This window comes from Eptatretus burgeri, chromosome 1, assembly GCF_056783735.1.
Source record: "Eptatretus burgeri isolate ZD-2024b chromosome 1, Ebu_testis_v1, whole genome shotgun sequence".
NCBI classification, from domain to species: domain Eukaryota; kingdom Metazoa; phylum Chordata; class Myxini; order Myxiniformes; family Myxinidae; genus Eptatretus; species Eptatretus burgeri.
The window spans coordinates 164,946,954-164,962,829 of NC_140961.1; the positions used below are offsets into that span (position 1 = coordinate 164,946,954).

Genomic DNA, 15,876 nt, shown 5'->3' on the forward strand with positions numbered 1-15,876 from the left:
ACATCACTGACGCAAACTCACTGGTAAATCAGCATCATTCTACCTCCCAAATTACCTTTCACCAACCTCCCCATTAACCATAGTTTTGCAGAGATCACAGCTTGGGGCTGACCACAACGATTGGTTTATGTCATATGTGGTGTGCGCCCTGTGTCATCTCCTCCCCATCATCATCTTTGACCCGACTTCTCCACCCCCACCTGTTCTTTCCTGCAAGGATTTTCAATCATTGACTGATCCTTTGAGTTCTGTATTTTTTTAAAATCATGAAAATGTGTTTATCCAACCTACTTTTGCAAAATTTGTTGGGGTTATTATTTGGAAATATTTCAGGTTCCACTGTCATGTTCCTTTGGGTGTCAATCAATGCAATGTGCCATTTTCAATTTCTCCACAATCCTCTTAAAATTTGGAAAATAATGTTATTTCTTTTTCAAAATAGATTTGTAATTTTAATTTAAAATGGACATCCTTATTTCATATTTTGTCTTTTGGTGATTGTATTTGTTTTTGAACTTCGATGGGAAACGTGTTTAACCATTATGCTTGATAAATCGTATGTTGGGGTTATTGTGGGAGTCGATTGAAGTTGATTATTTGATGCTGTTTTGGTGTTGAATCAATGCCACGTAACATTTTCAATCATTACTCAATATTCTGTTTATGGAAGATAGTTTCGATTTAATAACATAATGGTTGTGTACGGTTATAAACAATGTGGCACGGAAAGAGTAAAAAACCTCAACATTTACGTGTTCTTCACGATCATTGTTTTGACAAGTGTCTTGATTTGTTTTTGAATTTGAAATCATCCACCACAATCTGAGACATTAATTATTTTCCGAATGAGCTTCACCAATCTGAATATGAATGAGTATGAAGAAGCTCAAGAATCAATTTGCAGTTTTGTTTGCTGTGCACGTGAAGATTGTTTTACAGTGAAAAACAAGTGGCAATGCCAACTGAATGCTTGGACTCTGAAGAACACATCAGGAAGCAGAAATTCTTCACCTTATCAGGTTCAAGGTTGGTGAAAAATCTTCACTCATTTCCTGTGTTGGTGAAGTGGAGATGGAAATCACAATGGATGTCCATCACTTTGACGGGCGGGGATGGGGCCCGTCAATTTTTCCCTTTGATGCCATGGTGTTGGATGGTTTATTTTCCTTCTTGTTTCACATTCATCAGGAGATATTCATTTTTGTCTATTGATTGTCACAGCAACTTCCAGTTTAAGTGTTGTATTGATTTTCTGTCATAAATTCACAACGACATTTTATGAGAAACTGCATCTTGCGACCCACATGAGAAATATTCCAGTACTTATATCGGTGCAAGTCACATGATATTTTTGAAATGTTGTTTACTGATATCTCCAAGATATGTGACAAATAAGAGTCAAATGAGAAGTGTTTATGTTGATAATTATTTTACATTTTTATGATTTTCCTCTCCAGAGAAGTGGGTGTTACATTTTCGGTTGCTTGTCTGTTTGTTTTTCTCTCCATCGAAAGCACAGATCAATTGGAATGTGAGTACTTTGATAACTTGTGGAATAGAAAACCACATAAAGAAGTCCTGGTGAGGGTCTTCACTCATTGATTGCTCTTTCTCGTTCTTTATGTTTTTGAAATGAAAGAAATGTGTTTGTCCAAGATGTTTGAGCAAAAGTTTGTTGGGCTTACTATTTGATAATATTTGCAGTTATACTGTAATTTTCCTTTGGGTGTCAATGAATTTGAGGGCATTCGTGGACACCCGTTCGATTCTGCAGTGCGTCCCACCATTGCCCCGCTCAGTTTCTTGGCACCTTCTATCCGAAGTGTCCCAATTCCTCGGAGAACACTGGTCGGCCGGATTTTCTTTGTCTCCCTTTCTCTTTGTCACTCATTTGCAATTACCTGACGCCACCATCTCGCTTTTAGAGAGCCTGACTCTCTGTATGGTGTGGACCTGCCTTCCTGGTGCTCACCTTGGTATCTGTTTGCTTTCTGTGGACCCAGTGCCACCGTCCGACTCGGTCCCATTTCACCTGAACCAGGACCATGCGGTCATGATTGCCGGGACGCACCTCGACTCCCTCAAGAGGCCTGGGAGTCAGCCGTCCCAGGCCCAAGGAATGACCTTGGAACCCTGCTCACCATCGGTGGGAGGGCAGATCGAGAACGCATGCTGCCCTTGAGGGTGCAACCGTGGGTAAAATCGATCGGTGAGACCGCCTCTGCTCAATCCTGACTCCCATCACACAGGTTGAAAGAAGTAGAATGATCCTGAGGGAACTCTGTGGATGTGGATAGTCGCACGCAGGATCTCCAACAAAGCGTTGTGACTCCCCATTGCCATGATCCAACACCATGAGAGTTATTCCCGATTCCCTTTCCACAACCACCAGCCTTGGTCATCTTCCTCACCCCAACTTCAAAGGGGAAACAGCAACACTCATAAACGTCATGCTCGGCCACGATAGAAAAACTCATGGGAAACAATTGGCCATTCGGAGATCATGGCCCTGTGAACAGGGCACGCGAGCTCCACATCCTGCAATGGGTGCATATTCGCCCAGCCAAGGGAATTGTTTCCCCAGGGTCCTAGGAGTTTTGCCGTGGCCTCGCCTCCCCTGCACGCACCACACGCACCCTCATGGATCACAAAGATTTGCAATCGCCTAAACATTGAATCTCTACTCAGATACGACGTTCGTATCAACTGACGGTACCCATGTCGCTTTCCGCCTTGATGGGGCGTGGTCAGAACTACCCCTGCCCTTCAAATACAGACCAAATTCATCACGACTCAAGACGTTGGCAGTTCTGCTGTGCCTTCCAGTGAGAGGAATCATTTGTGACCAGGAATTAATGACTGGTGACTTCCGATGCTGTTTTGGTGCCGAATCAATGCCAGGTGACTTTTTCAATCATGACTCTATTTTCTGTTTTTGGAAGATAGTTTCGATTTAATGACATAATATTTGTGTGCTGTCACAAACAATTTGTGTACTGCAAACATATTATGTTGCAAACATAATACCACTGCGGGCCTTCGTAGCCTGAATCTGCGGGCCCTCGTTGCCTGCATTTGCAGGCCCTCGTCACCTCCATCTGCGGGCCCTCGTCTCCTGCATCTGCGGGCCTCCGTCGCCTGCATCTGCCATCCCTCGTAGCCTGCATCTGTGGGCCTTCGTCCCCCGCTTCCGCAGGCCATCCTCACCCGCATCTGCGGGCCCTCGTCACCCGCATCTGCTGACCCTCGTCTCCTGCATGTGCGGGCCTTCGTCGCCTGCATCTGCCGGCCCTCGTAGCCTGTATCTGCGGGCCTTCGACGCCTGCACCTGCGGGCTTCATCGCTGCATCTGCAACCCTTCGTCCCCCGCATCTGCGGGCCCTCATCACGCGCATCTTCTGGTCCTCGTCACCCACATCTGCTGGCCCTCGTCGCCTGTGTCTGCGGGCCTTCGACGCCTGCACCTGCGGGCCTTCATCGCCTGCATCTGTGGGCCTTCATCCCCCGCTTCTGCGGGCCATTGTCGCCTGCATCTGCGGGCCCTCATCACGCGCATCCACTGGTGCTCGTCTCCCGAATCTGCGGGCCTTCGTCGCCTGCATCTGCGGGCCTTCATCGCCTGCATTTGCAGGACTTCATCACCTGCATTGACGGGCCCTCGTCCCTTGCTTCTGCGCGCCTTCTTCGCGTGCATCTGTGGGCCTTCGTCGCCTGCATCTGACTGCTTTCGTCGTCTGCATCTTCGGGCCTTCATCACCGGTATCTAGTTTGTATCATCCTAGTACGGGCCCGTAGGGGCGGGCCCGTATGTGCGTAAACGACGACTGGATTGGGGCATTATTTCAATTCGATCGGACCAACCGTATCATAAATGGCCACAACTTGGAAACACCTGGCAAACATACTCAGGTCCCCAGCGTCAATTGTGACGTCATATAAAATGAAGAATTGCCATGCTCCCTCTCTCTCGCTCCCCCCAAGTCTCGCCCCTCCTCTCTCTCCCCCTCCTCTCTCGCCCCCACTCTCACCCCCTCTCTCGCCCCTCCTCTCTCGCCTCTCTGGAATTGTGATGCCCCCTCTCTCACCCCCTCTCTCCCCTCTCTTACCCCCTCTCTCCCCCCTCTGTCTCCCACCTCTCTCTCCCCCTCTCTCACCCCTAGTCTGGCCCCTCCTCTCTACCCCTCCTCTCTCACCCATCTCTCTCGCCCTTCTCTCTCGCCCCTCTCTCTCGCCCACACTCCCACCCCTCACATCCCCTCTCCCGTCCCCTCTCTCGCTCTCTCTCATCCCCACTCCCACCCCCTCTCCCCCCTAGTCTTGCCCTTCCTCTCTCCCCTCCTCTCTCGCACCCACTCTCATCCCCCCTCCCCCGTCCCCCTCCCTCGCAGATATTGGTCGACAGATAAATGGCCGTAACTTGGGAACTGCTCGTCCGATTAATATCAAACCTCGAAAAGGCATATCCGCAGGGCCCCAGCAATATTCCTGCCAAGTTTCAATCAGATCGGACCGGCGGTTGTCGAGAAACGGCGGTCGCAGACACACACACACACACACACACACACACACACACACACACACACACACACACACACACATTGCTGGAATTATTGATAGATGTGGTGTGTGTCCAGTGTCTGCTCCTCCCTACTATCATCTTCGGCCCTACATCTCCACGCCACCCTGTTCTTTCCTTCAAGGGTCTTCAATCATTGATTGCTCCTTCTGGATCTGTATGTTTTTGAAATGATGAAAATGTGTTTATCCAATATGATTTTTCAAAATTTGTTGGTGTTATTATTTGAAAACATTTCAGGTTCCACTGTCATGTTCCTTTGGGTGTCAATCAATGCAATGTGCCATTTTCAATTTCTCCTCAATACTCTTTAATTTTGGAAAATCAGATAATTTCTCTGTCAAAATATATTTGTCATTTTAATTTCACAAGGACATCCTTATTTCATATTTCGTCTTTTGCTGATTGTATTTGTTTTTGAACTGAGATGGGAAATGTGTTTAACCATGATGCTTGATAAAAAGTATTGTTGCGAATTCGCGCCCGCTGGCGTGCGGACGGCCACGTCACTCGAATCGCGACCGCGTCGCCCACCGGACGGACAATTCGGTAGTGACCCTCTCGGAACAATGCCGGGAGCTAGTCACGGGTGGGGGTTTAACCCCACCATGACCGTTCCAATTGCGCACCTGTGCAGGATAGGGTTGCTTGCTAAATTCGATCTACCTAAGTACCTGCGCGGATGGTCAACAGGGCAATCGTACCACGCCACAGGCCGACTCCGGACATGAACCGCTAAAGCGGTCCGTTCCGTGCTACAGTGATAACCGAGCGGTGTTATCGTCGGCCTCGACGGTTCCGATTAATTACCGGGCGTATTAAGCCCACTTACGAACCCTTTACGTGAAGCAGGATGGAGGGTCAATAAAGAAAATACGAAGCGAAGCGGGAAAACAGTTCACACAAAGCACATTTATTTCCCAGCACACGGAAAGCACACATATACAGCCATACAGTCAAAATGCACATATAGCAACCAAAACAAAAGCAACAACGACACAGAGTTGATACCGACTTCACGCACACGGCAACACTTATACAGTTCTACTTTACAGATGGCGCCAACACACATTTACACAAAAGCAAAGAAAAGAAGCCACCCTCATAGACAAGGGGGCAGACGGGCCTGTAGGCCAATATGTGCGTGTGACCTGGAGGAGCGGCCAGGTCCGCGAGACTGTGGGGGAGGGGGGGTCCTGTCCTACCCGCGTCCTCGTGACGCGTTGGCGGACGAGCCACAGATGTGGCCACGCGGCTGTGCCCCGACTCCGTGCTCCTTGGCGGGTTTCGTTGGCACGACCTTTGGAGTGGGGTGGGAACGGGGCCCGCTTTTTGCACTATCTCAGCGCGGAGGAAAGGGGGAATTGTTGATGCCCTGGGGGAGGAGAATGGCTGGCTGGCTTGGGTCCAGCGACGAGCGATCCCACACCGTGACCTCGTCGCCGACCGCCGTCCTTTTCGCCCCGGACCCGAGCTCCTTTGCCTCTTCCCGCAACTCTCTTCAGCCGACTGCAGAACCCAACTCGATGACACTCTCCGATGACTTAGCCACCCGACTCGACTCACTGCCACACCGATCACTTTGCCACCTGACTCGACTCCACTGCACACCGATCACTTCGCCACCCGACTCGACTCTTCCTCATTCACCTTGCGCTCGCCTTCTTATAGGCCGGCAGGAGCAGCTAATGTGCAAATATTCGGATCAGGATGACCTCGGGGGCGGAGCCACGCTCGCCCATTGGTCGGAGGAAACGGTGGCGTGAACCTCCCCTGATCCTAGAATTTGCATATATTGTTGCGACGTGCGATCGGCCACGTGACTCGATCGCGGCACGTCGCCCACCGGACGGATAATTCTGTCGTGACCCTCTCGGACTAACGCCGGGAGCTCGTGATGGGTGGGCCTTTCAGCCTCACCACGATCGTGCCAATCCGCCACTCGCGTGGGATAGGGTTGTTCGCCAAACTCGACCTCCCTAAGTCCCCACGCGGATGGTAAACCGGGCGATCGCACCTCGCCGCAGGTCGACTCCGGACACGGGCCGCTTAAGCGGTCCGTTCCGTTTTATCGGGATAACCGAGCAGTGTTATCGTCGGCCTCGACGGTTCCGATTACTTATCGGGCGTATTAAGCCCACTACGAACCATTTACATGAAGCAAGATGGAGATTCAACAAAGGGAAGGACGCAGCGAAACGGGGAACAAGTTCACACAAGCACTTTATTCACACAGACACAGAGCACACATATACAGCCAAACAGAATCAGAAATGCACATATATCAATTTAAAACAACAACAACAATGCAGAGCGACGACCGAATAAGCGAACACACGGCAACACTTAAAACAATACTACTTGACGGACGGCGCCACCCACAGACATTTACACAAAAAGCAAAGGAAAAGGAAAAAGAAGTCGCGACTTCCCTTTTCGTGGCCGGTGAGCCCCTCTCCCACGACCGTCAGCGTGGTCGCGCCTGACCCCGACCTCTCTTGTGGCCGGCAACCCTCTCCGGCACTCCTCGTCCGGACGCGCAGGTCCACCTCACAACCGGCGCTGCCGCGTCTCCCGTCCGTGCCTTCGTGACAGGCCGCTCGCCAAGCCGCGGGCGCAGGACTCTTCCCCCGACAAGACAAGCAGACAGGAAGCCTCGAAGAACCAACTCAACTCGACCAACACTCGACCAACTCTCGACCAACTCTCCACCAACAACTCGACCAACCACTCTCAAGGTCCGTCCTGTCCGCCTTTTGTAGCACTGGGCTCCGCCCTTCGCTCCGCCCCGTTTTTGGCCCCGCCTCCCTTCGAGCTTCTTGGAGAAGCCTCTCAAAGGGGGGCATGACCTCTCGCTCTCCCTCCACCCCGCGCCGTGCGGGGGCCAGGGGGAGTCAGTCTTGGCTCAGAGCCAGGGAATTATTCCCCCAAAAAGAGGCCCCCACCTTTTCTCACCTTTGACCCCCGGCTCGGATCGCACTTCCCCCACACCGAGCGCGGAGAATTTCGACGGGAGAAACAGGCGGGAAAACCCCCGAGCATCGTTGTTGGTTTTTGTTCGTTCCCGGAGATCGTAACCGCACAGGGCCTACTGAATGGCGAGTGGCGAAGATGTGGTAGCGTAGATGGTGGAGGTGGCGTGGTTGTAGTGTGTTTGGCGCTGTGGTGGGGATGGCGTGGTTGTTGAGATGCTGTTTGTTTGAAATAAAAGATAGAACAGAAAAATGGCTAACTCAAAGCGTCGCAGCCCGGATGGATCACATAAATTCCCTCTATACAACGGGTTTGGGCTAACGACACATGTACTTATAGAGATATCTCACCTGAGAGCCCTTTATGGTGTAATGCGATGATGGCGGTTGAGACGTGGTTGTTTCAAAATGAAGATAGAACAGAAAAATGGCTATCTCAAAGTGTCGCAGTCCGAGACATGTACCTCTGAAGATATCTCACCTACGGGTCCTGAATGGTGGTGTGCGATTTTCCACAGCCGTAACACTATGTTGGGGTTATTGTGGGAATCGATTGAAGTTGATTCTTTGATGCCTTTTTGGTGTTGAATCAATGCCACGTGACATTTTCAATCATGACTCGATGTTCTGTTTTTGGAAGATAGTTTCGATAAAAAACATCACACTTGTGTACTGTGACAAACAATCTGGCTTTGTTATTGTAACAACCTCAACATTTACGTGTTCTTCACGATCATTGTTTTAACAAGTGTCTTGAAATTTTTTGAATTTGAAATCATCCACCACAGTCTGAGACATCAATTATTTTCTGAATGAGCTTCACCAATCTGAATATGAATGAGTATGAAGAAACTCAAGAATAAATTTGCAGTTTTGTTTGCTGTGCACGTGAAGATTGTTTAACAGTGAAAAACAAATGGCAACGCTAATTGAATGCTTGGAGTCTGAAGAGCACATCAGGAAGCAGAAATTCTTCACGTGATTAGGTTCAAGGTTGGTGAAAAATCCTCACTCATTTCCTGTGTTGGTGACGTGGAGATGGAAATCACAATGGATGTCCATCACTATGATGGGCGGGGATGGGGCCCATCAATTTTTCCCATTGATGCCATGGTTTTGGATGGTTTATTTTCCTTCTTGTTTTACATTCATCAGGAGATATTCATTTTTGTCTGTTGATTGTCACAGGAAGTTCCATTTTAAGTGTTGTATTGACTTTCTGTCATTCATTCACAACGACATTTTATGAGAAACTGTATCTTGCAACTCACATGAGAAATATTCCACTATTTATGTCGGTGCAAGTTGCATGATATTTTTGAAATTTTGGCATGACATTGCTTTTGATATTTCCAAGATATGCGACAAATAAGAGTCAAAATAGAAGTGTTAATGTTGATACTTATTTGGCATTTTTATGATTTCCCTCTCCAGAGGAGTGCGTGTTACATTTTCTGGTGTTTGTCTGTTTGTTTGTTTGTTTTTCTGTCGATCGAAAGCAGAGATCAATTGGAATGTGAGTACCTTGATAACTTGTGGACCAGAAAACCACATAAAAAAGGCCTGGTGAGGGTCTTCACTCATTGATTGCTCTTTCTCGTTCTTTATGTTTTTGAAATGAAAGAAATATGTATCTAAGATGTTTGAGCAAAAGTTTGTTGGGGTTATTATTTGATAATATTTGCGGTTATACTTTAATTTTCATTTGGGTGTCAATGATTTTCAGGGCATTCGTGGACACCCAGTCGATTCTGCAGTGCGTCACACCATTGCCCCGCTCAGTTTCTTGGCACCCTCGATCCTAAGTGTCCCAATGTCTGGGAGAATACTAGTGGGCCGGATTTTCTTTGTCTCCTTTTCCCTGTGTCACTCATTTGCAATTACCTGACACCACCATCTGGCTTTTGGAGAGCCTGAGTCTATATATGTTGTGGACCTGGCTTCCTGGTGCTCACCTTGGCAACTGTATGCCTTCTGTGGACCCAGTGCCACCGTCCGATTCGGTCCCATTTCGCCTGCACCAGGACCGTGCGGTCATGAATGCCGGGAAGCACTTTGACTCCCTCAAGAGGCCTGGGAGTCAGCCATCCATGGACAAGGACTGACGATAGAACCTTGCTCACCATCGGTGGGTGGGCAGATTGAGAATGCACACTGCCCTTGAGGATGCGACCATGGGTAAAATCGATCGGTGAGATGACCTCTGCTCAATGCTGAATCCCATCACACAGGTTGAATGAAGTAGAATGATCCCGAGGGAACTCTGTGGATGTGGGTAGTCACACGCAGGATCACCAACAAAGGAGAGTGACACCCCATTGCCATGATCCAACACCAGGAGAATTATTCCCGATTCCCTTTCCACAACCACCAGCCTTGGTCATCGTCCTCACCCCAACTTCCAATCTGAAACACAAACACCGAAAAACTTCATTCTCGGCCACGATAAAAAACTCATGGGAAAGAATTGGCCATTCGGAGAGCATAGTCCTGTGATTGGGGCACGCGTTCTCCACGTCCTGCAATGGGTACATATTCGCCCAGCCAAGAGAATTGTTTCCCAAGGGTCCTGGGAGTTTCGCCGTGGCCTCGCCTCCTGTGCACGCTCCACACCCCTCCCCCTCATGGATCACAAAGTTTTAAAATCACCAGTCCAGATTTCGCAAATCGCCCAAACATCGAAGCTCTACTCAGATACGACGGTCGTATCAACTGAATGTACCCACATCGCTTTCCGCCTTGATGGGGCGTTGTCAGAAGTACCCCTGCCCTTCAAATACAGACCGAATTCATCTGGAGTCAAGACCTTGGCAGTTCCGCTGTGCCTTCCAGTGAGAGGAATCATTTGTGACCAGGCATTAATGACTGGCAACTTTCGATGCTGTTTTGGTGTCAAATCAATGCCACATGACATTTTCCATCACATGACTCAATATTCTGTTTTTGAAAGATAGTTTCGATTTAATAGCATAATACTTGTGTCGTGTCACAAACAACTTGAGTACTGCAAACATATTATGTTACAAACATAAAATACTGCGGGCCTTCGGCGCCTGCTTCTGCGGGCCTTCGTCTCCTGCATCTGCGGGCCTTCGTCGCCTGCATCTGCGGGCCTTCGTCGCCTGCATCTGCGGGCCTTTGTCGCCTGCATCTGCGGGACTTCCTTGCCTGCATCTGCGAGCCTTCGTCGCCTGCATCTGCGGGCCTTCGTCGCCTGCATCTGCGGGCCTTTGTCGCCTGCATCTGCGGGACTTCCTTGCCTACATCTGCGAGCCTTCGTCGCCTGCATCTGTGGGCCTTCGTCGCCTGCATCTGCGGGCCTTCGTCGCCTGCATCTGTGGGCCTTCGTCGCCTGCATCTGTCGGCCTTCCTTGTCTGCATCTGCGAGCCTTTGTCCCCCGCTTCTGCGGGCCATCCTCGCCCGCATCTGCGGGCTCTTGTGACGCACATCTGCTGGACCTCGTCGCTCGCATCTGCTGGCCCTCGTCGCCTGCATCTGCGGGTCTTCGTCGCCGGTATCTGCGGGACTTCATCGCCTGCATTTGCGGGCCTTCATCACCGGGATCTAGTTTGTATCATATGTGGTGTGCGCCCAGTGTCTGCTCCTCCCCACAATCATCTTCTGCCCAACTTCTCCACCTCCACGCCGTTCTTTCCTTCAAGGGTCTTCAATCATTGATTGCTCCTTCTGGATCTGTATGTTTTTGAAATGATGAAAATGTGTTTATCCAATATGATTTTTCAAAATTTGTTGGGGTTATTATTTCAAAACATTTCAGGTTCCACTGTCATGTTCCTTTGGGTGTCAATCAATGCAATGTGCCATTTTCAATTTCTCCTCAATCCTCTTTAATTTTGGAAAACAATATTATTTCTTTATCAAAATCGATTTGTCATTTTAATTTAAAATGGACATGCTTATTTCATATTTCGTCTTTTGGTGATTGTATTTGTTTTCGAACTGAGATGGGGAATGTGTTTAACTATGATGGTTGATAAAAAGTATGTTGGGTTTATTGTGGGAATCGATTGCAGTTGATTCTTTGATGCTGTTTTGGTGTTTAATCAATGCCATGTGACATTTTCAATCATTAATCAATGTTCTGTTTTTGGAAGATAGTTTCGATGAAAAACATCACACTTGTGTACTGTCACAAATAATGTGGTATGATTATTGTATGACAAATCGTCTTCACGATCATTGTTTTAACAAGTGTGTTGAAATTTTTTGAATTTGAAATCATCCACCACAATCTGATATATCAATTATTTTCCGAATGAGCTTCACCAATCTGAATATGAATGAGTATGAAGAAGCTCAAGAATAAATTTGCAGTTTTGCTTGTTGTGCACGTGAAGATTGTTTAACATTGAAAAACAAGTGGCAACGCTAACTGATTGCTTGGACTCTGAAGAGCACATCAGGAAGCAGAAATTCTTCACCTTATTAAGTTCAACGTTGGTGAAAAATCCTCACTAATTTCCTGTGTTGGTGAAGTGGAGATGGAAATCACAATGGATGTCCATCACTTTGACAGGCGGGGATGGGGCCCGTCAATTTTTTCCCATTGATGCCATGGTTTTGGATGGTTTATTTTCCTTCTTGTTTCACATTCAACAGGAGGTATTCATTTTTGTCTGTTGATTGTCACAGGAAGTTCCATATTAAGTGTTGTATTGATTTTCTGTCATTCATTCACAACGACATTTTATGAGAAACTGCATCTTGCAACTCACAGGAGAAATATACCAGTACTTATGTCGGTGCAAGTCACATGATATTTTTGAAATGTTGGCTTAACATTGCTTTATGATATTTCCAAGATATGCGACAAATAAGATTCAAAAGAGAAGTGTTTATGTTATGTGGATACTTATTTTACATTTTTATGATTTCCCACTCCAGAGAAGTGGGTGTTACATTTTCGGCCGTTTGTTTGTTTGTTTGTCTCTCTGTTTTTCTGTCCATCAAAAGCACAGATCAATTGGAATGTGAGGACTTTGATAACTTGTGGACCAGAAAACCACATAAAGAAGTCCTGGTGAGGGTCTTCACTCATTGATTGCTCTTTCTTGTTCTTTATGTTTTTGAAATGAAAGAAATGTGTTTATCCAAGATGTTTGAGCAAAAGTTTGTTGGGGTTATTATTTGATAATATTTGCAGTTATACTATAATTTTCCTTTGGGTGTCAATTAATTTGAGGGCATTCGTGGACACCCATTCGATTCTGCACCATTGCCCCGCCCATTTTCTTGGCACCCTTGATGCTCAGTGTCCCAATGTCTGGGAGAATACTGTTGGGCTGTATGTTCTTTGTCTCCCTTTCCCTGTGTCACTCATTTGCAATTACCTGATGCCACCATCTGGCTGCCGAGAGCCTGACTCTCTGTATGTTGTGGACCTGGCTTCTTCGTGCTCACCTTGGCAACAGTTTGCCTTCTGTGGACCCAGTGCCACCGTCCGACTCGGTCCCATTTCACCTGAACCATCATCATGCGGTCATGATTGCCGGGACGCACCTCGACTCCCTCAAGAGGCCTGGGAGTTAGCCATCCCGGGCCCAAGGAATGACCTTAGACGAGTCTCAAAGTATGATGGCTGCTTGAACACCCTGCCAGTCGGCTTGAGTTAAATGCCAGACTCGACGGCGTTGAAGTGGTTCTCTGATAAAAGCCAGAGATATGTCCACTTTGACAAGCACATAGTCAGAAGAACCGATTGGAGTGGAGGAAGAACAGCAGATATTTTCTGGAAAACTTGTCAAAATCAGATCCAGAAGAGATAGAGTACCATTGGTTGAGATCTGTGTCGGGAAATTAACCGATTGAGTCAGTCCCAATGAGTCGCAGAAATCTTTTGCTAAAGTGCCATGACAGGAGTTAGAGGTACCCACACCCATCCCCCTGGCCTGATGACAATTGAAGTCACCACATATGAGGAAGAGAGAGAGAATTTGGTTGAGAGGATAGAAGTTAGTCCATGTTTTTGGATAGTGAGGTGAAAATGGAGTCATCACTGTTTGGTGGATGGTACAGTATACATATAAGCATGAGATGGCGTTGTAGGGGAAGCCGTCGCCAGAGGTATTCCTGGGCGTGTGGGGGGAGAGTGGGCAGTGCATGGTGAGTGAGGAATACAGTGTTTGAGGAAGAGAGCAACTCATCCACCAGCGTGGGGCTCAGGTTTCTCATACTGGAGGAGGGAGTAACCAGGGAGAGATACTTGGGAGTCAGATGTCTTGAGGGAGGAAAGTTTCTGTTTGGCAGATTATGTCTGGTTTGTCTGTATGGAAAGATCTGTAAGGAAAGTTCTGCATGGAAAGATCTGTAAGCATCCTGGATGGAAAGATCTGTAAGGTTTGAGCCAAGGCCCCTGAAATTTGAAATCCACACTGTTATTGAAGAGGGAGGGAGGAGGCTCTGGCTGCTTGGGAGAGGAGTGGGGAGGGGGAGGGGAGGATGGAGGGGGAGGTAAGGAGAGTTGTTGAAAGAGTGTGGGGGTTTCAGAATAGCTCGGGAAGGAGGCTGGATGAGGAGAAAAGGCTCTGTGGTGCTGGGGGAGAGGGGGGCAAGAGAAGGGGTAGAAGACAGTTGAGTATTTGAAGTGGTGCAGTGATGAGATGGAGGTGAGAGGGCAGCGGAAGGAGTAAGCTTTGTGGATGTGAGGGGTGGGGTAACTTTGAGAAGGGCGTGTGAGTGGGGTGAATGGTGCGAGAAGCATAAGTGGGGAGTTTTTGAGAAAGGTGAGAGGGAGGCTTGGAGGGAGAAGAATGTGATGGTTGCTGTGAGAGGGGTGAGTAGGCACTGAAGTTGGAAAAAAAGAATGGTTGATGGAAAGCGAACATTTCCATTAAACTGGGGTTATTAAAGGTTTTAGGTCAGCGATGCTATTAAAGACGTTTCTTGATGGATGAAATAAAGGGGAATTAAGAGAAGAAACGCTGTCACAGTTGGATTTTTTTCTGCAAGGTGTGAGGGAAAGGTCGAATTGAGAGCAGTCTGTTGAAATAGAAAGAGTCGTACGTAATGACTCAATAATGAGAACCACACTTGTGAAAGAGGAAGATGAAGCATTGTCGGGGATCGCTTTTTGGGTACCCAGTCAAATGGACTGGGTAACCTTTTCTTTTTATCCCCCGCCGCTTGGCGGAAGGGGGATATTGTTGTCACCCAGGGCGTCCGGCTGTCCGTCCGTCCGTCCGTCCGGGCGTCAACATTTATAGTTGTGAGTGCGATAACTCATAAACTGTTTGCCATATCGATTTGAAATTTGGGTCACACATGAACCACCTGAAAAGGAAGAACCCTATTGATTTTGGGCGTGGCCGGATGCAAGACGGCCGACTGGGGCGGCCATCTTGAAAAAAATGTTTTTTGTAATTAATGGAAAACCGCTTCTCTGATTTCAATTATTTTCGGTTACTACGTTCCTCACCCCTGGGGAACTTTTTCGAGATGATGACCAAATGGTGTCTTGTTTCCAATTCAGCTGCCTCATTATCTGGAATATGTGTGACCTTTTTCATTTCATGGTGGGGGATTCCCCATCTCTGATGGTATATTTTTAATAATGTGGTGGTGAAGTTTTTTTAATAATGTGGTGGTGAAGTGTTTTTAATAATGTGGTGGTGAAGTGTTTTTAATAACATGGTGGTTACGTGGAGGTGAAGTGTTTTTAATAATGTGGTGGTGAAGTGTTTTTAATAATGTGGTGGTGATGTGTTTTTAAAAACATGGTGGTTACATGGAGGTGAAGTGTTTTTAATAATGTGGTGGTGAAGTGTTTTTAATAATGTGGTGGTGAAGTGTTTTTAAGAAGGTGCTGGTGAAGTGTTTTTATCCCCGCCGCATGGCAGAAGGGGGATATTGTTGTCACCCAGGGCGTCCGGCTGTCCGTCCGTCTCCCCGTTCGTCCGTCCGTCCGTGCGTCAACATTTTTAGCTGTGAGTGCGATAACTCATAAACTGTTTGCCATATCGATTTGAAATTTGAGTCACACATGAACCACCTGAAAAGGAAGAACCCCATTGATTTTGGGCGTGGCCGGATCCAAGACGGCTGACTGTGGTGGCCATCTTGAAAAAAAATGTTTTTTCGCCATATCGATTTGAAATTTGGGTCACATGTACCACCTGAAAAGGAAGAACCTTATTGAATTTGGGCGTGGTCGGATCCAAGATGGCCGACTGGGGCGGCATCAACATTTGTAGCTGTGATTGCGATAACTCATAAACTGTTTGCCATATCGATTTGAAATTCGGGTCACACATGTACCACCGGAAAAGGAAGAACCCCATTGATTTTGGCCATGGCCGGATCCAAGATGG

General features: G+C 47.7%; 1 long non-coding RNA gene across 1 annotated transcript; it reads left to right on the top strand.

The window, feature by feature from the left end:
* Positions 1–8,006: 8,006 nt before the first annotated feature.
* LOC147035935 (uncharacterized) lies at positions 8,007–9,331 on the top strand. Its single transcript, XR_015049918.1, has 2 exons — positions 8,007–8,541; positions 9,051–9,331. It is a non-coding gene; the product is annotated as an uncharacterized LOC147035935 (long non-coding RNA).
* The last annotated feature ends 6,545 nt before the right edge of the window (positions 9,332–15,876 follow it).